General features: G+C 47.2%; 1 protein-coding gene across 1 annotated transcript in view; it reads right to left on the bottom strand.

Annotated features, from left to right (window-relative positions):
* ST3GAL2 (ST3 beta-galactoside alpha-2,3-sialyltransferase 2) overlaps window positions 1–20930 on the bottom strand; it is a 55693-nt gene extending 34763 nt beyond the window's left edge. Inside the window, exon 1 of the mRNA XM_072636578.1 lies at window positions 20731–20930. The gene's annotated coding sequence lies outside the window, so the exon portion shown is untranslated. The remainder of the gene's footprint in view (window positions 1–20730) is intronic.
* Window positions 20931–24705: the final 3775 nt, after the last annotated feature.

Genomic DNA, 24705 nt, shown 5'->3' on the forward strand with positions numbered 1-24705 from the left:
CAAAGGCCTTTACAAACATTATCTCATTCTATCCTTACAATAACCCAAGGAGATGGATGTCATTATTATCCTCCTTCTACAGTTGAGAAAACTGAGGCAGACAATGACTTGTCTAGGGTCATATGGCTAGTAAACATGTAAGGCCAGGTTTGAACTAAGGTCTTCCTGACTCCAGACCCAGCACTCCATCCACCACATCTAGCAGCCTTCCTCCATGGCAGGAAGTCCAAGGATCACTCAATCACTATCTAGTAACTTGATTTTTATTTTCCACTTCCTACCCCTAGAAGCTTAATTCTTCCCCTTTGCCCAGAGGGTTTACTTCTCTCTGCAAAATTCTGCCAGGAAAGAGATCTCTCTCAATATCCTCTGTAAGACCCAATTTCATCACACTCAGTCTGGTCGTCCTCCATGAAGGTCCTGCCAACATTCAACCCTTGTCTCTCCCGCTGGGGGAGGAGCCAGGGCACCCCTGGAGTCTGAGCCTCTTTCTGTCAATACCCAAACGGTTCTGCCCACACATCTTCCTTCCTCCAACCGGAACTCAGCTGTGAGGCCCTGGGCTCTAAGAGGAAAAGCTTTGCCCTGTCTCGGCAGGAATCAGGCTGCAGGGCCCTTTCCTGGGCATTTCCAAATCAAGCTCAGTCTAGTCTGTACCCCCTCTCCCTGGTTCCCTTTTAAATGCTGTCTTCCCTTATTAGAATCAAAGAATACAAGATCCAGAGCTGGGAACGACATTTAGACACTGTACAGTTCAGCTCCTTCATTTTAGAGCTGAGGAAATGGAGACCTAGAGGTTAAGTGACTTACCTAGTGTCAGGACGTCTTAGGTAGGATTTGAACTCAGGTCTTCCTGACTCCAAGCCCAGCCCTTTTCTTAACCACCTATCTGCCATTAATTACTCACTGACTTGTAAGTTCCCAGAGGGCAGAGGTCACCTATCTTGCTAGTATGTGCTTCCCTAGCACTTGGCACATTCCATTCATTCATTCACTCATTCACTCATCTGGGTTGAAATTTGGACTGTGCCACTCACTACGTGACATTCAAACCCTCTTGGCCTTAATTTTTAAATTATAAAATGAAGGAAGGTGGACTCACTAAGTCATTTTTGGTCCTTTGGTCCTTTCTGACTCATGTTGACTCCATGTGGGGTTTTCTTGACAAAGATTCCGGGGCGTTTTGCCATTTCCTTTTCCAGTTCATTTGACAGATGAGGAAACTGAGGCAAACATGGTTAAGTGACTTGCCCAAGGTCACACAGCTAGGAAATGTCCGAGATCATATTTGAACCTGGGTCTTCCTGACATCCCACCAAGGACTCTGTGCGCTATGCAGCCCCCTAGCTGCCCCTGAATTTAGACTGCTGGTTCCTTCCAGCTCTCAATTTATGATCCAGTGACTTTTCCTGCTGCTTTCTTTAAGCCCTGTCAAAAGGCAAGCAATTCTGGCCCCCAGTGGCAACTGATGTTGACCGTTCAGTTTGGAAGACTCCTCAGGCCCACACCAAGTACAAGTACTGGCCAAAGGCTGAGATAAAAAGCAGTGGAAAGTGAAGACATGCATTCCTCGACTCCCGTAGCCACCCACTCCTCCACCTCAGCTAGGTGGTCTGGGAATCACCCAGAACAAGACCCAAAGACCATATAACCCGAGTTTCCCAAGCCCAAGTAGTAAGCAGGGGGGTGGATTCAGGACCTGGGAGCAGTAGGGTCAAATCCCCAGCCTTGCCCAATCAAGGCCAAGGACCTTGGTCAGCACCTTGCTTGGGAATGGAGAGTGAGGGGCGGGTTAGGGGTGGCAGATGAGAATTCTGCTAAGAGGAGATGTCCCCACTCTGTCCCTAAGACAACTTTACAACCCAGAGTGGGCAAGCCTCAATGACACAGGGCCAGTTATTTGCTGGTCCTAGTCATCCAACAACGCTCAGAGCCAAAATAGCAATGAGATATCATGGTAGGAAATTTCAGCTCTGTAGAACAGTCTCTGAGTCAGGAATCATTCTGAGGCCTCTTTCCATCAGCTCTGCCTCCTAGTTCCCCGGGGGAGTACAGAGTGTCCCGACTCTACAGGTAGCAGACGGGCCATGGGCACCTACACCTTGCCTGTCTTAAGTCCTAAAGTAAAACACACTTGGCATCTATTAGCATGACCACTTGGTGCAGATAACCAGAGCTCTCAGAGGGCCAAGGAGAAAAGATCTTTGGTTCAGTTTTCAGGACTGGACAGACCCTGGTCATCAATCTTCCCCTTCCTCTAACCCTGCCTCTGCCTATTAGCTTCTCATCCAGGCCCTCTGGCCAAATCACCAATGGGCCTTTAAGTGCTGATGTCCAACAAAGACCCATGGGGCTGTATGGGGATCCTGATCCTCTACCATGGGCTCATGGGTAACTAGACAGAAGATGCCAAGGAGAAGACTCATTGCTATAGTCTCCAGAGCCCAAACCCTCAGGGTTTTGACCACAAAGATAGAATACTTTGAGTTGGGCCTGACAAACTGTCTAAGACTTCTGCTACACAGGTATAGTATTATGATGGAATACTATTGTGCTATAAGAAATGATGAGCAGGATGGTTTCAGAAAAACATGGAACGACTTATATGAACTGATGCAAAGTAAAATAAGCAAAACCAGGAGAACCTTTTACCCAGTAAGAATAATATTGTAAGAATGATCAATTGTTGAAGATGTAGCTAATCAAGGTGACCCAAGATAATTCCAAATGACCCATGCTGAAAAACACTATTCACTTCCAGAGAGAAAACAGTTCACTCTGTGTGCAGATTAAAGAATACTTTTAATAAACTCTATTTGATTTGTATTTTCTTTTGCAACATGACTAATATGCAAATACGTTTTGTGTGACTTCCCATGTATAACCAATATCAAATTGCTTGACTTTTCAAGGAGGGAGGAGAAATGGGGGGAAGGAAGAGAACTTGGAACTCAAAATTTTTTAAAATGATTATTAAATTTTTTTACATGTAATTGGAAAATATTTAATGAAATAAAATAATTTTTAAAAAAGACTTCTGCCATGCAAAAGTCCAGTGCCTTAACCCTTTCCCACCTTCCCCCACATCTTGCTTAGTCATCTGTCTACCTGAAACCCAGAATAGTTATTGGACCATCTTGATCTCTCCTGGGACAGTGGCTCCAGAGGATTTTGCTTTTTCAAATTAATACCTGATTACTGAACACCCTGGCATCTTGGCACATCCTGCACCAGGATGCACATGGTTCTCTTGCTCTGCCCAAATCCCAGTAGGTTTCAGAAGCAGGAAAGAAATACAGGAAGCAGCTTGTTAGCAGCTTGATAATTCAGTTTGGTATCCAGGCTTTTAGCTAACTTTGAACAGGATTAGATGGCTTCTGTTTTGTTGTGGTTTGGGAGAATTAAAGAAAATAGCCCACACTGATTAGAGACCAGCCACTACTTTGTGGTTTTCTGCTTGCCCAAGGCAGCTGAGACAGGACTCTTCTCTGGTCAGGAGCCAACTGGGTATTTGTCCAGAGGATATCTTTGGAGCTTGAGAGCAATGATTCTGCTTTGTCCCCACAGTTTTGTGAAGAGTCATCTCTTATGCCTCAGTTGCCCCATCTATAAAATTAAGGTCTAGCAAGGGCTCAAGTAGCCAAGGACTCTGCGATGGCAGCTCCCAGTAGCAGAGAAGCCAACTGGGTCAGTTAAGAAGAACAGGGAGCTGCTGTGTCTTCACCCAAATATTCATAGCAGCACTTTTTGTGAAGCACAGAGCTCAGCCCAAAGCGGAGAGCCATCAGCCAGAAAATGGCGAAATAAACCTCAGAGCACCAATGTAACAGCCCACGGCCGCACCCCTTGGAAAAGACAACTAAACTAGGAAGAATCCCGAAGTCCTGGAAGACTTACATGAAATGATCTGGAACCTGCCACACTTGAGGACCTAGAGGGCCACGTGTGGCCTCGAGGCCCTAGGTTCCCTGCCCCTGATCTAGAGTGGTCAACAGAACCAAGAACACAATATAGACCACATAGAACGCTACATATAACACTGTAAGTGGAAAGAACAAAACAGAATAACAAATTGGAGCCCCGCTATCGGAATGATCAAGCTCCACCCTAGGAGGAACCGAGAACATGCACTTCCCTCCTTTCCTTGATGGGGTGGGGGATGACAGGTATGGCATCCTGCTTGTATCTGCCCAGCAGGTAGAGCTGATGCCTTGGCTGATTTTCCTAATCGTCTTTCTTTTCTTTTTTATTTCTTTGTTGCAAGGGATAGTTCATTGGGTGAGAGGAGAAGAGGGGGAAGAATATATCTGGAAATAAAGATGATTTAAGAACTAAAGATAACGATATATAATTTTAAAGAAAGCATATTGATGTTAGAGAAGACACATGAAAACCTGGAAATTTTCAAAGAAGAGAACTGAGTCCTTCTGGGCTCAGTCTCCCGTTTGGCTTCTCACCTTCCCCTTGGCAACTCTCCACCCCCACCTACCCACTGCTCCTAGGTATGTGAAGCTTTCTTCCTTCTGTTAGTAGAGGGGGACACTACAGCTGTCTCCCTTTGCAAAGACTCGGGAAAGGTCGACGGCAGCTTTCAACCAAAGAGAACCATGCAAAAAGATGGAGAGGAAAACCAAGGATAAAACACAGACACCCAGTTGTCTGGTCTGACAGAGGCTGGGGCAAAGTGATGATTCTGATTTGGGATCATGCTGTCAAAAGAAGGCAGGAATTATCAGGGTGGTCCACCAAGGTGGTTGGTCCCCTTTGAGAAGGATGTTTCTTACTGCCAAACTTTGGCTATCAGGTGTGTCAGGGGGACTCTGCCTGAGGCAGGGTGAGTAGGGATGGGCCCACCTTCTCAGCTGAATCCAAGGAGGATGGCAGCCAGGACAGACCACTCAGATTTAGTTTCCTAACCTTAAAAAGGAAAAGACCTGCTAGGGAGAACAGTGAAGGAGTGGCTTTCTGAAGTCAGAGAGGGTCATAGCCACTGGTCTTGTCTGGAAAACAATTCAGGGGAAAGACACCAGCTGCCACACCTGCTAGCAAGGAACTCAGAAAGGCACAGGGGAGGGAGAAGAGAAAAGGTCAAAGCTCAAGAAAAATTCTGACCCAAATTCAGAAAAAAGATGGGGGAGGGAGGGAAAGGGTCAGGGGCCAGCAGCATCTTCCTGAATGGCCCTCCCTTTTGCCTAATTGTAAAAACACTAAATTTTGAGATGAGGATTTTCTAGATCTGGACACTATTTCTTTCTCTCCCTGCCCCACCAAGAAAATCAGAGTTCACAAGGCAGTTATTTGCTCCAAAGCCCAGAGCACAGCCAAGCTTCTGGCCCCATCAGCTACATGGGCCATTGCCTTCTAGGAGGTGGTGTCTCTTGGATGTGTTTTATGAAATCTGGCTCCCCTTCTGAAATGTGAAAACTCTTGGCTCCAAAAGACCAAGCCAGATGTTTTTATTCCCTAAAGGTTACAGGAATCAGGAATGGGGAGGAAAGTCAGGCTACACAGAAACAAAGAGACCCTGACTTATCCGACCCAGGCTTCACCCACGGCCTGGGGCCCCAGATTCACAAGGGCTTCCTCCCAGATAGCCCAAAGGGGAAGGGGACAGCTATCGAGGAACCACGGGGGCAGGCAGGGGGTGGTCTTGGAAAGCAGCTCAGCCCCAGGCCTGGAACCAATCAGTGCATGAACACATATTAAACAGCACCAGTAGGCCAGACACCCATGCAGAGACAGAAATGAGAAGGCCCAGACTGGGTGGAGTTTACTTTGTATCATGGGAGGTAAAGGCGATTATGTAAAACATAATCTGAACAGGTCTAAGGTAAATTTGGAGGGGAGCTGAGCTTTGAAAGAAGCTAGAGATCCTCAGAAGCAAAGGAGGGGTAGGTATGCCTCGATTGGGAGACCAGCCAGTGCCAAGGTAGATGGAGGAACAGCAAAGAGGGTAAGCTGAACTATGTTACAGAGTTTGCGTTTGATTCTAGAGGTGGCAGGGAACCTCTGGGAGACAGAGGGTGGGGCATGATGGCTCAAACCAAGCTTGGGAAGGAGGAGGGATTGTCATATGGAGGAGGGATTTGTTTTGCCTGATTGGTCCCATGACAGCTAAGCAAGAGGGATGGAAGGTGTAAAAAGATGAATTTCAGCTGAATGCCAAGAAAACTTTCCTAACAATGGGAGCAGAATGGGCTGCCTCAGAGCTGGTAGGGTCCCTCACCCTCATTGGAGGTTTTCAAGTAGGCAGTGAATGAACACTCCTGTAGTAGGAATGCCTTATGTCTTTGGGGCATGGATTGGATTCAATGGCCACAGAGGCCCAACTCTGACATTCTGTGACTGCTTTCTCTGGTCAGACCCAGAGAAGTAGAAAAGGGGCAGAGGGAAATCCAATGGGAGTTGAGGTGTGGAATAAGGTCAGTCAGTCATAGGCTGGAGGCATTAAACCTCTTCACCTCCTCTCACTGAAGCAGGGCTTCTTAACCTCTGAATCATGTTTCCCTGTAGCAGTATGGTAAAGCCTGTGGACCCCTTCTTGGAATTGTGTTTTTAATAAAAGGAAATGCTATATTTCAGTTAGAAATTTTCAGTGAAAATAAGCACATATCTTTCTCCCCCCATCCAGGTTTAGAGAGTCCTTGGAAATCTGTCTATGAACTATTTGAGGGTCTGTGGACTCCAGGGTAAGATCCCTGCTCTAGACAGTCACAATAAAGGGAGAAGGCTTCCCAAGCCAGGAGGATTCTAAGGCAGTAGCATTACACTACACCCAGGTCAAAAGAGGAGCCCAAAGCATAGGACAGCTTTGGTTCCAGCCCAGTGAAGGCGTGATAAAACATGAACACGCTCTCTCTAGAGAACAAATATCTGTTATGCCTGAGGTGGGAAGGAAAGTGGAACAGGCAGCTGAAGGCAACTTCACACCATCTAGGGAACAGGAGTATTCTCCTCCCCTTTCTCTCTAAGGACAGCCAGGCTGACCACTCTAAAGCCCTGGCCTCAGCTGCCCTATTGCTCCCCTCCATTGACCGGCACAACGGGATGAGTCATGGTGGTAGTTGCCAAAGTAACTGGCCATCCTCACCAAGGGACTCGGTTCTCTAATACAGGGCATGGCAAATAATGACCACCATTTATAAAACAGAGCAGCCAGTCATATTGGAGCTCCTCTCAAGGTCACAGAAGCCAGAGCCCAGATGTCCTGTCTTTTAGTTGGCCTGGACTAAGGCAGAGAAGGTCACTGTATCTCTGGGTCCAAAGTCTCTCTGAAATTCAAGGGTGGTTCTATCTTGACCAAGGTGAGGTCCTTGTTGTTGAGTCTTGGCTGACTCTTTGTGACCCCATTTGGGGTTTTCTTGGCAGAGATATTGGAGTGGTTTGCCATGTCTTTCTCCAGCTCATTTTACAGATGAGGAAACTGAGGCAAACAAGGTTTAATGATTTGCCCAGGGTCACACAACTAGTAAGTATCTGAAGCCAGATTTGAACTCAGGAAGATGAGTCTTCCTAACCTCAGGCCTGGCATTCTGTCCACTGTATCACCTAGCTACCCAATGTGAAGTCTTTACAAAGCAGAAAACCAGAAGAGGAAATAAAACTATCTACACTGACAACCAGTGTGGCCTGCAGTTTCCAGCTATTTCCATGGAATTCCGTGATCCCAGCAACTCTCTTGTGCCTGCCTGTAGGGCCGAAAGAATGTCTCATCCAGGAGACTGGACCAGGCACCCAGAGGCTAAATAGGTCATCCCCACACACACACCTGATACATTAAGGCTTAGTAGAGAGAAGCCAAGAAACCAGAGGCCATCAGGGCCTCTTCTTCCCCCAACTGGGAAGCCAACAAAGTTTGTCTTTAGGGTATCCACACTCTCCCTTTCAGAATTCCTTTCCCTCCCTGAGCCTCTAGGCTCAGGGCTGTGCTGATGCCTGTCATAAGACAAAAGCATCAGATAAACTGATTCATACTAAGGTGTTAAGGACTTAATGTGTAACAGGCAATGAGTGAGAACAGCTATGAATCAGCTATTATTGTAAAGTGACTGTGACAACGATTGTAGCATTCAGAGAAAAGGTGATTCCTCTTGTGTCTAAGACTGTTATTATGCAATAAAAATGGATAAGACCAGTGTGACTGAACATACCTACTGCATCCAACTGGGAGGGTTTAAATGACTGGAGTCTGAGAGTCAGCAGGCGGGCATGACCAAATGGCCAAGTAGTGACTGTGTGTGCACAGGAACTGGGGAAGTCACTGAAGTGAATTAAGGAAATGTTTCAAATCAAAGTTGCCTAAAGAACAATAGGTGTATCCATGTGAGTAAGGAAGCCCTGGATGCCCTTTAACATTGGTGCCAAGCATCCTGGGATGAAATCCTGCCTCAGGTATATAATAAAATCTCCTCTTCTCCCTGGCAATGATCTGTAAGAACTACCCACACTGGGACTTCCTGAGCTATCCCATGGGGACCTGCTGACCACCACTCCCCTTCACCAAGGACGGGCCATACTGAAGGACCGGCAGCTAGGAGTAGGTGCACATAAAAGGTAGGATAAATAAGGCAAGGGGGTAAGCAAATCTTGGAGAATCAAAAAGCTTCTGGAATTTGTCCCCAAGGGTCTGAATGTACAAAAAATATCAGCTGATCGTTAACATGTATATTATTTACCCTTCTCATGAACAAAGAGAAAGGCACAGAAGACAAGACAGACTTGAGAAATGGGAGGATGGAGCATTTTCTCAGGAGAGGTCATCTGCAGAACCAGAGGATGCCTGGAGTGGGCAATGCTTAGCTCAAAAGAGGGGGTTTCTAAAAGCTGGGTGCCTGCCTGAGGGGAAAGATAGTGGGGTCGGGGGCGCTTCAGGGCAATCTTCAGATTACACAAGACAGACTTCCCTGGACCTCACCCCACTGCCCAGCCAATGTTCCCTGAGAAATCAGACTCCTTCCCATTCAGTGAGGGTTAGTATTTACAACAACTCTGTGAGGCAGATAGCGCAGATAATATTGTCTCCATTTTATAGATAACTGAGACACAGAGCGGAAAAGTGACCTGTTCCATAGCTAGGTAAGTATCAGAGCTAGAATTCAAACACAGGAAGCAGAGTGAGTGGTATAGTTGAAAAGGCACTGGAGAAGGAAGAAAGGAAGGAAGGAAGGAAGGAAGAAAGGAAGGAAGGAAGGAAGGAAGGAAGGAAGGAAGGAAGGAAGGAAGGAAGGAAAGGAGGGAGGGAGGAAAGAAGGGAGGGAGGGAGGGAGAAAGGGAGGGAGGGAGGAAAGAAGGAAAAAGGGAAGAATGGAGGGAGGAAGGAAGGAAGGAAGGAATAAGGAGGCAGGGAGAGATGGAAGGAGGAAGGAAGAAAAGATGGAGGGAAGGATGGAGGGAGAAATGCAGGGAGGGATGGGAGAGAGGAAAGAGGAAGAGGGGAAAAAGGAAGGAAGGGAGGAAGGAAGGAAGAAAAGGAGAGAGCAAGGAAGGAAGGAAGGAAGGAAAGAAGGAAGGAAGGAAGTCTACAAACCTGACATGGTAGATAGAACATTGAACTGGAGTCAGGAAGACTTGAGTTAGAATCCTACCTCAGAGATTTACTGGGTGACTCTGACCTTCTCAAGCCTCAGTTTCCTCATCTGTAAACTGGAAAAAATGATAGCACCCACCTCTCACAGGCAGTTAAGTGTACGGTAGCTAGAGTCCTGGGCCTGGAGTCAGGAGAACCTGAGTTCCAATCCAGCCTCAGATACTTCCAAGTCGCATAACCCTGGACAAGTCACTTAACCCTATTTGTCTCTGTTTCTTCATCTATAATATGAGCTGGAGAAGAAAATGGTGAACCAGTCCAGTATCTTTTCAAGAAAACCCCAAACGGGGGCATAAAGAGTCAGACATCACTGAAAAACAATTTTAAAAACCTCTTCCTGGCTGTTCAAAGGATCAAATGAGGTAAATACATGTAAAGCAATTTGGAAACCTTCAAGTGCTAAATAAATGCTAGGCATGATCAATTAAATCGTCACCATCACCTTGTTTCCATGGAATCTCTCTTCGAGAATCTTAAGCACATTAAAGACCTAACAAGTTTATTGTAGGAAACAACCAACCCCATATTTGCCAGGCACCTACCAAGTGCTCGGCACTCTCTTAGACCATGGGAGATGCAGAAGAAATGGCCCTGGATTGTGAAATCCATGTAAGGGAAGTAAGACTTGACTGGTGAGACAAGTCAACCACTATTCCTAAACAGGGAAGTAATGGGGTACTGGTGATGTGTTGAGAATATCTGTTGGGAATGGTTCTGCAAGAATGATGGGAAGCCAGAGAGACCGACGCTTCTCCCTACTTTGGAAGTCAGGTGGTAGCAGAGAAAATAATGGCCTTTATAGCTTGTCAGTACTCATGGAAAGCTCAGAAGATCTGACCTGAATCCTAAGCCAACGTCCCTCTGGGGATCCTTAGGACTAAGCTTGTACCTACTATATTCTCATAGATGGGAAGACAGTTCAACCAGCTTTATGCACTCATCCTGTCCTCTCAAGGGGAAATGCCATCTGGACTACACAGCCCTGAGAAGTCACCATGGCAGTCTTCTTGTCAGGGAAGCCCACCAAACCTGGTACCTTTATTCCTTGAAAAGAAGCAGTAATAGAGAGTAACAGGGAGGTAGGCAGGAGGCTTGTCTGTTTTCTTTTTCAGTGGCCACTAGGATAGGTGGCTCAGGGCCAGACTATCTTTAGCAGAGGGGAGTTGGAGAAGCTGACCAATGAGGGTTCAAGACTGAGGAATCTAGTACACCCACCTCCATCTAGAGTTAGCTGAAATCTCCAAGTCAGGCTTGATCCCAGCCTACCCCTATCAGACTAGACCCCTCCATAGGCACAGACCTCCTTCCAGGTGTCCTGGGTCACAAAAGAAGGGAGGCTGGTGGTGGGCAAGCCTCAGGAAAGGACTTGTATATTTCACAAGGAAAGCTGAGTTCAGGGAGGAAAGGCGAGGATAGTTTTCTAACAGATTGTCAGTTTCTGTGATGCCCTGGGAGAGAAAACAGCTGTTTGGAGCATAAAACTCAAGGAATTTATCTCTCCCGTCTTATCAGGCTGACCCTTGGCATCCTCACAGACAGCAGAGAACAAAGAGAAGCATTAAACCAGCCCTCCATGCACATTTCCTGCAAACACAGCTCCAGCCGACAGCCCAGCAGGAGACAGGGCAGGAAGTGCAGATGCCTTCCTCCCTAGACCTCAGGGGGCCTGCCTTATCCTCTCTCCAGACTAAGGCCTTCTGAGCTCAGGGCAGCCTTCTTCCTTTCCCCAGAGGTCCACTTGTCCATGGGTTCTCCCCAACACTGTAGCTGTTGTTGTGGAATCACTCCAATTGTGTCTGACTCTCTATAACCCCATTTGGAGTTTTTTTGGCAGAGATACTACAGTGGTCTGCCATTTCCTCCTCCAGTTCATTTGACTGTTGAGGAACTCAAGGCAAATAGGGTGAAGTGACTTGCTCAGGGTCACATAGCTAGTAAGTCTCTGAGGCCAGATTTGAACTCAAAAACTCCCAACTCCAAATGCCAGCCTGCTAGCTGCCCTGGCTCCAAAGCCCACCCTTTTTCCCATTCTCAAAAGCCTTCTCCTCAATGAAGCTTTCTTTGAACATTCTAGGGACAGGGGTTCTTAACCTGAGGTCCATAACCTTAATTTTAAAAAAATATTTTAATATATTTTTATGTATTTAATATATTTAGCTCCCTCTGTTATCCTACATATGTCATTTCATGCATTTCAAAGCACAATTCTGAGTAGGCTTCACCCAATTGTCACTACAGAGGACCACAACCCAGAAAAGGTTAAGCGACCTCTCTCTCTGACAAATCTCTATGACACCTATCTTGTAATTCTCAAAAATCCTTTATATAATCCTTTCAGATTATAAATTTTTGTAGGTAAGATTTTGCTTTATATCTCTTTCTACCTCCTTTAGTAATACTTGATTAATTAATAAGCATCTATTAAGCACCTACTATGTGCTAGATGCTGCCCTTGCCCTCACAGCAAGCTTATTTCTAGTTGTATACACACAATACATGCACATGTTGGGGGATGGGATGGGGGGAGAGTCCAAAGAAAGGGTGGCTTCCTGAGCTGAGTTCTAAAGGAAGCTAGGTGACATTCAGATAGCTCTGGAATGTTTGCAAAGGACTTCCACATATGCTATCTTATTTGGGCTGTATAACATAAAGTAGCTGTTACAGGTATGATCATCCCCAACATCAGATGCAGAGCCTGAAGGCCCAGAGTTGAAGTGCTTGACAGGTGATTACATGGCTAGGAAATATTCAGTCATCTTCCCACTCTAGCAAGATGCTTCCTGGACTCCAGGTGGAGTGAAGAAGAATTAGCAGAGGCAGTTCAGGACAGCACTGGTTAATTCTGTCGGAGGCGGCGGAAGGAGAGTTCCAGGCTGTAGGTAGTGTGGGATTCCGGGCCCTGCTGGAAGCAGGTGCTAAGAAAGCAGCTCAGACAGGGTGGAAAAACTGTCCCAATCATTGTTGATACCAATAATACAGACCCTCTAGGAAAACAATCCGATCACCAGATCACCGATGGCCCTGCTTATCCAAGGATATTCAACAAATAACAAAAATGAATAGGTGGAGGGGGAAAGGTCAAGATCAGCCAATGGTAACTCAGTTCCCTGCTCCCTGGCCCTGAATCTCTCCGCTCATGGGGGTGCCCCACTATTATTTAGGGTGGGATTTCATTTTTTAGCTTGCAAGCTGGGTAGCTGCTTAAGAGTCAAAATCTGTACTGTATTTAGACTATACTTACATCCTTTTTTCTTTTTTTTACTGTATACTGTACTTATATTTCTTTAGACCTAAGAGTCTCTAGGGCATGCTGAGAGCATTCTGAAGATACCACTGTTTCCCAAGGACCCAGAGACATCAAAGGCAGGATAGAGAAACTGAGGCCCAGCAGGAATATAGTAAATGAGTCTTGATTATGATATGTTTCTTACTAGTGAGGACTACGAGTTCATCTTCACATCTTTAACCATCCCCCCTCCCCATTTTCCACCAGAGCTTATGCAGCTACTATTTTCTGGCAAGAGAGAATGACAATAAAGGGTCCCAGGCTGTAGAAGTTCCACTTCCTCACCTGTAAAGTAAGAGGGGTAGGACCAGATGGCCTCTAGTTACAGATCTATGTTCCTAAGTGATTTTCCCTGTGAGAGCTCCATTTTCTGGACATTATTTTGCAAATGGGTTGCTCCTTGTCTAATGCCCTTTGGAAGACTCCAATTGTTCAAGGCTCAGGACCTCCCTCTCTGTTTGGCCTCCCAGCTTGGAGCTTTAGCCCTGGTTGATTCTCCAAAGAACACCCACCAACCTTCTCACCACAGCTGGGAGCTGTGCAAACTTGGGTCCAACAGGAAGTGCTAAGATTGGATGGTTGAGTCACAGAGACCGATCACCAAAATACCACTAAGTTGGAAATGAAAAAAGTGATTTCTCAACAGAGATCCAGTAGAAGATGCCACCTAAACTCTCTTTGCCCTCTGCCACTGGGATTTCTGAACTCACAAGAAATTTTCTAATCAAACAACGACCACTTTGGTCAGAAACTCCTGAGTTTTCTGTGGACGCCACAGACGAGCAGAGAAAGAGGGACCAGAGAGAGTTACTGCTTCCTCATCACCTCCCACTCCTACCCCGCTATTATTTTTTGTTGGGCAAAGAGTAACTGGGCTGGTGTCTCCTTTGTTTCCATGGGTTTCATTCTACTGTACTTCAATGTAATGACCAGACCTCCTTTCTCCCCTTCTTTATTGAGAGAATATACCCATATTTTGCTCAGTATTTCTCCCCAAGCCCTGTATGTCCTACATGTCCCCCCTGCCCTACAGCAGCACTATCTGACTCTAACCCATTATAGTATACAGGATGTGGGAGACCAGGCAATTTGAGTAATGAATTGCCCTTTCCTGCTACACAGTGAAACTTTCTAGTGGCCTGGGATCCTGGGTCTTTGATGTTGGGGGAAGGGAGGAGATTTGAACCAGAGCTGGTAAGCACTTCCCTAGACCCATTGAAGGCATCACAGAACTCAAGAGATTTGGGAACAGGGGAGAGTCTCTGGTAGGAGAGTAGTAGAGGAGAGTCTCAAAAAAGACTTTTGCCTGCCCAGCCCTGCCTCTGCTCTCCCTTTCCAGTTGAAGTGCCTGACAGATACCCAGGATGCCTCAGCCATTTGAGTATTTTAAAGAGCAGCCTTGGGTGTGTGCTGGCAGTAGGGGTGACAATCAGATCATAGGCCTTGGGAGAGTGACAGGTAGGACAAGAGAGATTCTGCCCTCTCTAGTACTGTCCTCTGGATCTCCAAAAGAAGCGAAGGCGGGGAGAGGGGAAGAGACAAGTGACAAACCAGAGAGAGGAAATTAGGAGCCTGGCCTTAGACCACCAGGAGTCTATTAAGTGCCCCCTACACACACACACACACACACACACAGACACACACACACACACACACACACACACACACACACACCTGCCAAGTCACACTGTCTATACCTAGTTCTCCTCCTGTTCCTCTACACATACCCAACAAATAAAATACCCCCTGTAGTCACCCAAAATAAATAACTTGTTGATTTTTCCTTACCAAACCAGGTCCCTTAGGACCAATTAGCTATTTACTTTTTGGTCCCCAGAGAAAGCCAGAGGGTAGGCCTGTGGGAGGCTATTAATTCCTGGTTCTGGCTGTATTCTAGATGCCTGAGTGTCTTCAACTTCAGGTGGACTGGATGATTTCAAAGATATTCTGTCTGGGTTCACAGATGAGCCCTCCACTCTCATGCTTTCTCCACTAATTCCAGTGCAGAGAGTGAACCCAAAGCACCACCTCCTTACCCCAACTGCTTCTTCTCCAAGTGGGGATGGAGGGCTGGTCTTGTCCTCAGGAATACTGGGGATTTGCTGCCAAAAGAATACATGCTATGGGTGGGGCATTAGAAAAAAAATCTTTGTATTATGATCTGGAGACTTGGTTTTGAATCCTCCCCCCACACCATGTGTGTCTCCTTCACACACATACACACACACACACACACACACACACACACACACACACACACACACACACACACACATACACACATACATTCTCTCTCTCTCTCTCTGCTCCTCAGCTGCCTCACTGGTAAAACAAGGGTAATCGTATTTTACTTTTCTGCAGCCAGAAACATGTACCAGATAATCTCTTACGGTCCCTTCCATCTGAGGCAACATTTGGCCATCCTGGCATTGAGCCTAGGCAGTCCTCAGGATGATAACCTGTTTTTGCTTCACATGCCTGTCTTTTTCTTTAGCGGGATGCACCTTGTCATAAGTGGATCTGGGGATGGGTAGGGGAAGAGGGGAGAGGAGGAGAAAGGCAAAACTAAAAAGAAAATTGAATTTTTTTAAAAAATTAGAAAAAGCAGACAATCTGGAGCACATGAGACACCTTGATATATGTCTCCTCAGCCCCAAAGTCAGCTGGAAAACTGGGTGACCCCAAACCCTGCCTGTCTCCCTCGGGCTTAGTAACAGAAATTTGTACCAGTAATATCAAAGTTCTACTGATAAAATTATAATTACACATGCTTATAATTGCACATAACATATTATTAATAAGCAACCAGAAACATAATGGAATTACTTACTAGTGAATTAGAAATTGGATGAAAACCTGATTTCCCTCAGATAGCCAGAGAGCTGCAAACTCCTTCCCTCTCAAATGCCATTTAGCTTGTTTTGTCCAAGAGGCAATCCCCTTTTATTATCAGTAAATAATGTACAGTGCAGGAATAGGGCCTTGAAACTCCCCCAGGAAACTAGGCAAGTCCATGTGGATCGCAAGGGTGTGTGTGTGTGTGTGTGTGCGTGTGTGTGTGTGTGTGTGCGCGTGCATGTGTGTGTGTGTGTGTGTGTGTGCGCGTGCATGCGTGTGTGTGTGTAAACAGGGAAGGGAAGGAAAGATGCTCACAAGGGTGTGTGTGTGTGTGTGTGTCTGTGTGTGCGTGTGTGTCTGTGTGTGTGTGTGTCTGTGTGTGTGTGTGTGCGTGTGTGTGTGTGTGTGTGCGTGCGTGCGTGTGTGTGTCTGTGTGTGTGTGTGTGTCTGTGTGTGCGTGTGTGTCTGTGTGTGTGTGTGTGTCTGTGTGTGTGTGTGTGTGCGTGTGTGTGTGTGTGTGCGCGTGCATGCGTGTGTGTGTGTGTGTCTGTGTGTGTGTGTGTGTGTGTGTGTGTGTGTGTGTGTAAACAGGGAAGGGAAGGAAAGATGCTTCGGGCACTCATCTGTCCAGAGACAAAATGTGACCTTAGGCCCCTCACCTGATCTCTCTAAGCCCCACTTTCTTTAAACAGAGTCATTCGTTCAGTACTTACCTACTTTGTGCCAAGCACATAATGGGCACTTAATATTTATTGACAATGGACTAAAAGAGTTATTGTGAGATTAAAAGAAATTTTTAAAACCACTTTGCAACCTTTAAAGCCTTGTTAACATCAGATACTAATAACTTTGCTGGCTTCATGGTCAGCCCCCTGGCCTTTTTCAAAGCTACCTCTCATACCACCTCCATCATGATGTCCCTGGGTGATCCTGGGCAAGTCTTGTAAACTCTCAACATTCTGGGCAATGCTCTAAGGTACCAACCTGCCTTGGTAGAGGGAGGTGAGCAATGAATTAGAGGTTCAATCTCTGTGTCAGCTGTTTGGCCATTTTTCAGTTGTGTCTGACTCTCTGTGATCTGATTTGGGGATTTCTTGTCAAAGATACTGGAGTGGGTTTGCCATTTCCTCCTCTTGCTCATTTTACAGATGAGGAAACTAAGGCAAACAGGGTAAAGTGACTTGCCTGGGGTCACATAGCTAGTAAGTGTCTGAGGCTGGATTTGAATACAGGGAGATGAGTCTTCCTAACTCCAGACTTGGGCATTGTAGTCACTGTACTCAGCTGCCCTATTCCTACCTAGCCAGCCTCAATATCTACTAGGATTCAGATCCCAACAGCTGTCTGTCCATCACCTTATGTTTCACTTCTTTAGGACGGAAGTGAGCCCAGATTTCCAGAAAGTCAACAATCACCACAAACATGGATCCGTAAGCTCCTAAAAACTTCAGCAGCCCAGGGAATTTGGAACCCACTTGACTCCTGGCTTCCAGGGGAGACCTACTTCAGAGGGTGATCCTACATTTGCCCAGAAGACTTTAGGGTGCTCCAACCTGAATGTCAAGGCCCGGCACTAGCTTTGGTCCTTCTGTGTAATATAGGGCAATTACTTCACTGGATCTTAGCTTCCCTCTCTGGGGATAAGAGCAGTCACCCTGTGTACCTGGCGGCGATGTTGGAAGAAAAAACGAGATAAATTGAAAGGGTCTGGAGAAATAAAAACAGAATGTGATCATTCTAGTGCCCAGGTTAAGCTCAGATAAGAAGATACACCTTCTTCCCTTCACTGCAGAAACAGGGAAGGATAGATGTGGAATTATATATTTATACTTGACAGTTAAGATGAAGATGGCTTTGCTGAATATTTTTATTATTTTTTATTATTATTTTAATCTTTATAACATGGGATGATTCACTGGGTAAGGGAGGTGGGAGGGGAACATTCAGAAATGAGTATGATGTAAAAACAAAAGGCAGCAGTTTCTAAAAACAATGCTTAACTACAAATCCCAAAAATTCGCCCCAGGAGGTCCACCTGAACTTTCTGGAGGATGGCAGTCCTATTCAATGGGCAAGCACAGTTGGGATTCAAGCTGTCTTATGGGTGGGAGCTCCCCTCTCAATCAGAGATCCCAGAACCTTTTGAGTATTAAATTCAACCCAAGTGATTATTAATCTTTTTCCAGATGTTTTGGCTCTCCTGGGAGCTAGCCTGACTGGGTCTTCCCCTTCTCTTTGTTTGAGGTTGTCAACATCTGCTGCCTTTAATAAGAGGTCTCTGGACAAACCTGAGCCCTCAGGCCTCTAAGAAGCCACAGCCTCCTTTTATAACAACAACAACAAAGAAGAAAGCCTGGATTTCTTCCTGAACTTGAAGTCATTCTAGAAAAGCAATTTCATCTACTCCTCTAGTCCTAAAGTCTTTCAATTCACAGTCTTCTATTAAGTAGCTACAGGCTAATATTGTCAATGGATTTCAGTGTCAACGGAGAATTTCTGAAAGATTAAGTCTGCTTGGATGGGCCTGAGTATATAAAATATCCATACCATCAGCTGAACAATGAGACGTGGGGGCCAGAGGAAGTGGCTGCAAGAGCTCTCTCCCTGGGAAATGGTTGGAGGAAACAAGGTGTAGAAGAAGACCTCTCCTCCACCTTGAGAATTTATTCCTTCTTTTCCCCACATTTCTTCATCTAGAGCGGCTCCTCATCCACCATCACGAGGAATTCTTTGGGAAAGGATCAGTTTCTCTACTTTCTACTTGGACTCCTGCCCCTAGTTCTAGTAACCCTGATTCTGTTAGCCCTGAATTTTGTCTTGTTTGAAACCTAAGCAAAAGGGAAGCAGAGAACAATGCCGCAGAACCATCAGCAATTTCAGACCAAGGCTGCCTGTTCCCGCTGGAGTTGGCTAACTCCTGTTGAGGTCTCTCTCCAAGACTCTTGTGTGTGTGACTGTGTGTATGTGTACTTTGGGGGAGGGGGTTAATCAAGCACGTGTTCTTAAGAATTGGTGAGCGTTTGATCTCATTACTTCAGGAATTCACTCAGGTTGGCTGGTGAAAAGGGAATCCAGGAAAAGTACAATCATCCACCCACTGACCCATTTCACCACATGGACCTGCCTGCTCATGCATGCACACATACACCCAAGGTTAGAGGAGAGAGGCTTGTCTTAGAAAGAAAAATATGCATCTGACACCCCCCCACACACACACACACACCCAACCCTTCTTCCCTTCATTCTCAAGTTACAAGGGTAATAGCTTTCTTTTTCTAGCTGCCATGGAAGGAGAGGGGCCCATCTGGTTTGGATCAAGACAGCTCATTCAGGACACAGCAAAACTCTCGAGAGCCTCACTCTCCCACACACTTCCAAGAGCTGCCAGGGCCCTTGCTGGGAAACTGGGCTGTGGGACAGGGAATTAGTGATAGGTAGGACTCCAAAGGAGAGTGGATACAGAGGATAGGACTTTGATAGGTTCCAAACAGCAAAACAAAACAAAGTAACAACTTGACAACGTCTAAACTACCTCTTCTGTGGTCAAGGACTGATGAGCATTTGATTTCATTACTTCAGATTAAAGCTAAGCCTCCAGCTAGTGAAGCCACTGGGCATCCAGGAAATATACAACTGTGAAACTCCACCATCACATCCACCGCCTGCCTATGCATGCAGACACCTAAGTTTAGAGATACTTTTGCGGTTCTTGTTAACCTTCTTCAGCTCTCTGCTAGAACAGAGATCACCGCCTACAGAGATTGCCTCTCTCTAAAGAGCTCAAAGCATTTTGCAGGCATCACTCCAGAAGTCAGCAGCAGAATCCAAAATAAGTCTCAGGAGTTTTGTGTCCCAGTCACAGATGGCTACCTGCCCCTCCTCACAGGTCCCATTGCCTGACAATTGCAAGGTGAGATGGTTCTCCCAGCCACATTGTCTCTGGGGGATCTTAAGATCCCACCTGGAAGAAATTGTTGGGGGGGGGGAGGAAATGATCACCAAGGACAGGAAACCAGGTTCCTAGATAACTGTCCCAGAGGAAGAGGAAGAGGACTAGAATCACCCAGTTAAAGTAAAAACAACTCTGGAGGCTACTTGCGAAGAGACAGGACCCGACTGGGAGATGCAAAATTTTTAAACAGTCCTCCTTGCCCAACTCTCACCTTGGCTGTCCCCATCCCCCCTCCTTTTAAGCTCTGTGGATTGGAGAAAAGAAAGAAAGAGCGGAGCTGGGGGTAGGGCAGAGCGGCAAGAAACAGGAACCAAAGACAAGGTTGGGCACATGAAGGAGGCTAGAGACTTACTTGTAGGCCAGAGGAAGTGAGAAGTAGCTTCTGGGAGAGGGTAGGAGGCGTGAGGACTGGGGGGATGGGATGGGAGGGCAAACCAGGGGCTAGGAAGCAGGAAGACACTTGGGAAAACTAGAGCCCACGCCACTGGGTCGGACAAGTTTTGCCTGCTTCCAGGGGAGCACCGAGTCCCCGGGACCCAACAATGGGATTCAGAGTCCAAAGCTCCCGGGCTGAGCCATCTCCCCATCTCTCTGAGTTTTCTGAGTTTCCAGAGGACAGAGGAGCCCTGCTTTCTGTCCCCTCCCTCGTACCAGGGAGATCAGCTGTCAAGTCAAGGCAGGGTTGGCCCCCAAACCGTGGTTAGGGACTTTGCAAGGCTCTGCAAGGCCAAGCGACCGGATGCCCCAAGGAGGGAAGGAAGGTGGTGTGTGCGCTGGAAAGTTGGGGGAAGGGGAAGAAAAAGGGGGGGGCACGATCATCACCTTGGCAACTCTGGTCCCTGGGGAACAGGCTGGGCAGGGTCTGGAGCGAGTCTGCCGGCCCCGATGGCAGCAGTCGGGGGAGGGGCGCCTCCCCTTCCTCTCCTCACCCCCTCCCCCCACGTGGCTCCCGAGCGGGGAGCCCCGCGCGCGGGTCCCCGAGGGGAAAGTTGCCGGAGCGGGGACAAAGCGACGGCTCCGGGCGCCAGCCTTCCCCAACGCCGCCCTCCCGCATCCCCGCCCAGATACCTGGGTGCCATCCCCGCCGCCGCCACCGCCGCGTCCTCCTCCTCCTGCCAGTGCTGGGGGTGCGGGCAGTCGTCGTCAGCTCCCAGCCCTGGCAGGGGCCGCAGCAGCAGCACCGCCACCAGCAGCAGCAGCCTGCGCCCCAGATCCGTTAGCTCCGCCGGCCCCCTCGGCTGGCCGCCGCCGCCGCCGCCAGTGAGAGTGCCCTCCTCCTCCTCCTCCTCCTCCTCCTCCTCCTCCCTTCTGCTCCTCCCTCCTCCCTTCCCTGGCTGGGAGAGCTGCCTTCGCCTCCCCTCTCCTCCTCTCCCTCCCCTCCCTTCTCTTTTCTCCACCTCCACCCCAGGCGCGGGTCTGAAGGCTGGATGCTCCGCGTAGGGAGCGGGGCCGGCTGCCCCCTCCCCATTCATACCCCTCTTCTATCCCCCCCACCCGTCCATCCTCTCCACTCCCCCTCCCTCTCCATTGTGGGCATGCCGGGAAATGGAGTTTGGGGCCCCCTCATCCCAGACCGACTACAGCAAGCTGGGAGAAGAGAGACTACAACCCCCGCGGTGCCGCGCGGCGGGCGTGGCATTGTGGGTCTTGTAGTCTGCCTAACGTTGGGGGGGCGTCTCCTGGTAAAGGAGGGCGAAAGGGGCTTTGGAACCGCCATTCCCAGAATGCAGATCTCCCCCGGCCTCCCTCCGTTTGCAGGGAAAGGGGATGGGGAGTGGGGGTGGGAAAGAAGATTGATTAACCTTTGGAAAGCAGATATGAAAAGAAGCTATTATGGCCAAGAGGTCTGCAATGCACCGAGCCACGTCGTCGGTACCTGCATCCCCAAGGAGGCTGGAGACCAGTCAAGTGGAAATGCAAACTTGGCCGGGGTGGGGGCCCCTGCTCAGCTATGAAGTACGCCAGCTGTTGTGCAGCTGCTGCCGGGCCCGGGGGAGGGAGCCCAGAGTGTGCTTAAAGACTGTACACTTGCATTTCAGAAATGGTTCATTTCAGAAGGGGTCTCCCTCCCACCCCACTCGGGCTTCCTGGGCTCAGGATCAATCCCCCCCACCCCCAAATCCAGGCCTACAACTGGGCAGGGGGTGGGGGGTGGGGGGAAACTAATCTGATCTAACCCACAAAGACCAAGGAATCTGGAGCTGGGGTTGGCCAGGTGCCCAGAGTTCTGAAGGCTGAATTGGACAGAGGAGGGAATGAGGCACGGACCCAAGGCTGAGGGTCCCACTACAACGGAAGGAGAGAAATGTCTCCAAGGGATCTGGAAATAAAGTGCCCTGAAAGGAGGAATCAGAGAACGGGCTCGGAGGTCGAGTTACAGGTCTATGTTGTTCTTGTACCAGCCTTTGTACCTCAATTTCCCTAGAAGAAAAAAACGGACTAATAATTTCCACTTTTGCGCTCATGGAGGTGTCATGCCTCAAATTTCTGAAGGACAGAGCTCCATTAAACAATCAAGGGGACTGTTATTATTCTAGTATCAGAATCTCCTCAACTACCCCTTCTTTGACATATTCAGTCTTTCCAGCTCCTGAGAGCTGGGTCCTGGTCTCCTCTTTCCTTGAGAAAAGGACCTCATATATGCACCTCTCTGCCTACAATAGGCATCTCTACTACAGATTTTGAGTTGGAAGGGATCTTAGAAGCCATGGACTCCAACCCCCTCATTTTATAAAAGGCAAATTAAGGCATAAGTGACTTGCCCAGGGTCACACAGCTAATAAATCTCTGCAGTAGAACTTGAAATCAAATCTTCTGGATTCCCAGTTTAGGGTTCTGTCTACCACTCCACTCTGACTTTCACAGGCTGTTGCTGATACAGTAGCTAGAACTCAGGACCTGGGATCAGGAAGTCCTAGATTCAAATCCAGCCTCAGACATTTATACACAGCTAACTGTAACCCTCAGGGAACCTAAGTGGTACAGTGGCTAGAGCCCTGGGGTCAGGAAGATCAGAATTCAAATCTAGCCTCAGTCACTTTGCTAGCTGTGTGACCCTGGGCAAGTCACTTATTTGCCTCAGTTCCTCATCTGTAAAATGGGGACATACTAGAGAAGGAAATGGGAAACCACTCCAGTATCTTTGCCAAGAAAACCCCATGGTCTTTGTCAGGACTTTGTCCATGGGAGCATGAAGAATCTAACAGTGACAGAACAAATTCAACAACAAGGTAACCCATTACAAGTCATTTAACCTCTGTTTGCCTCAGTTTCCTCCTCATCTGTAAAATGAGGATAAGAATAGTACATGCCTCACACGGTTGTTTCAAGAAACAAATGAAATAAGATTTGTTTGATTTTTCTTTTTTTTTAAGCACTAGGTACAAGATGAACACAGCTTCCCCAAGGTGATCCCAGCAAATTTACAGGACACCAGAGCATTGGGCAGAATGCCTAGGGGATTCAGGTCTCTGCTTTTTTTCCCCCCTCCATTTTCCCTCTTCCCAGGTACAAAAAAAGCAAAGTTATTCTTTAGGCCACTGGGCAAAAGCCCAATTGTCCTCTGGGTGAATCTGACCCTGACCACGTGGTTGGTTTGGAAAGTTGTTTTCCGTTGTCCTGAGAGAGCCCTGCTCCTGGATAAAAGCTTCATCTCTCTGGGAGGCTGGAGGAGAGAGTGAAGCAGTCCCCATGTGTCTCTTGTCTTTTTTCTATAAACTAGCTGCAGATAGCTGCATCCCCTGCTTGGGTTTTCCTCTTTATCTGACATCTGCAGTTTCAAAGCTTTTCTCTGAGAATAGTTAGAAAATAGCTTTCTGTGAACTCACACCTACTTGACGAAGCATCATGTGCCTTTATTTCTCTAGGGACCAAGAGATTATACAATTAGAGCAAAGGTTCTTCACCTGGGGTCTGGAAACTTTAAAAAATATTTCATAACTTACTTCAACATAATTGATTTCTTTGATAATTCTATACATTTAATTTTATGTATTTAAAACATTAATCTGAGAAGGGGTCCACAGGCTTTCCAGATTGCCAAAGAGGTCCAGGACACGCAAAAAGTTGTTGAGTTATTGGGTACCAGGTCTGGGCTAGCTTTAACTCATAATACCCCCTCAAAGTTAACCTTGATTTTAATGGAAATTAGGACAACATGGTTTAGGTTTATCTCTTAACTATTCTTCAGATATGCTGACTTGGCATTCATGACAGTGAAAGATGAGACATGGATCAATCTATTTAAAGGCATTTTTTTATGTACTTATTAGGCATCAAGCATTGTGCTGGGTACTGGGGATACAGACAAAAAATGAAACAATCTTTGCTCTCAGGAGGGTATTCTATCAGGAAATAACTTGTAGAAATAACATGTATGTATATAAGAAATAAATACAAAGTAATTTTTGGGAGGGAGGGAGTGTGTGTGTGTGTGTGTGTGTTCGTCCTTCATTGCCAAAGAAGACCACGCCATCAGAGAAATGATGACATGACTTGCACTTGACTTTGTTTTGAGTGAGGGAGGGCTGTGCAGGTCACCAGCCTCACTTCTCCTCCAGAGCCATCTGAATCCAGTGACCAGATATTCTTCAGGATGACTGGAGGTGACCCAGGATGAGGCAACTGGGGTTAAGTGACTTGCCCAAGGTCACACAGCTAGTGAGTGTCAAGTGTCTGAGGTGAGATTTGAACTCAGGTCCTCCTGACTCCTGCACTGGTGCTCTATCCACTGCACCACCTAGCTGCCCCCAAGGGAGGGAGTAACTGGCTTCTGGGAGGATGAAGAAAGTCTTCATGTAGGAGGCAATACTCGTTTTGAGGGAACCTTGGGATTATAAGAGACAGGGGTAAGGAGTGAGCTAATTCTAGGGATGGGAGATAGCCAATGCAATGTCATGGAGAGGGAAGATGGAGTTTTAAAAGCCAAACAGAGGAGTTTCCATTTGACCCTAGAGATTAATAGAGAGCCATTGGAGTTTATTAATCAAGGAAGTAACATGGTCAACCTTATGTTTTAGAAAAGTAAAAAAATTTGAACGAAAA

This window comes from Notamacropus eugenii, chromosome 1, assembly GCF_028372415.1.
Source record: "Notamacropus eugenii isolate mMacEug1 chromosome 1, mMacEug1.pri_v2, whole genome shotgun sequence".
Taxonomy (NCBI): Eukaryota; Metazoa; Chordata; class Mammalia; order Diprotodontia; family Macropodidae; genus Notamacropus; species Notamacropus eugenii.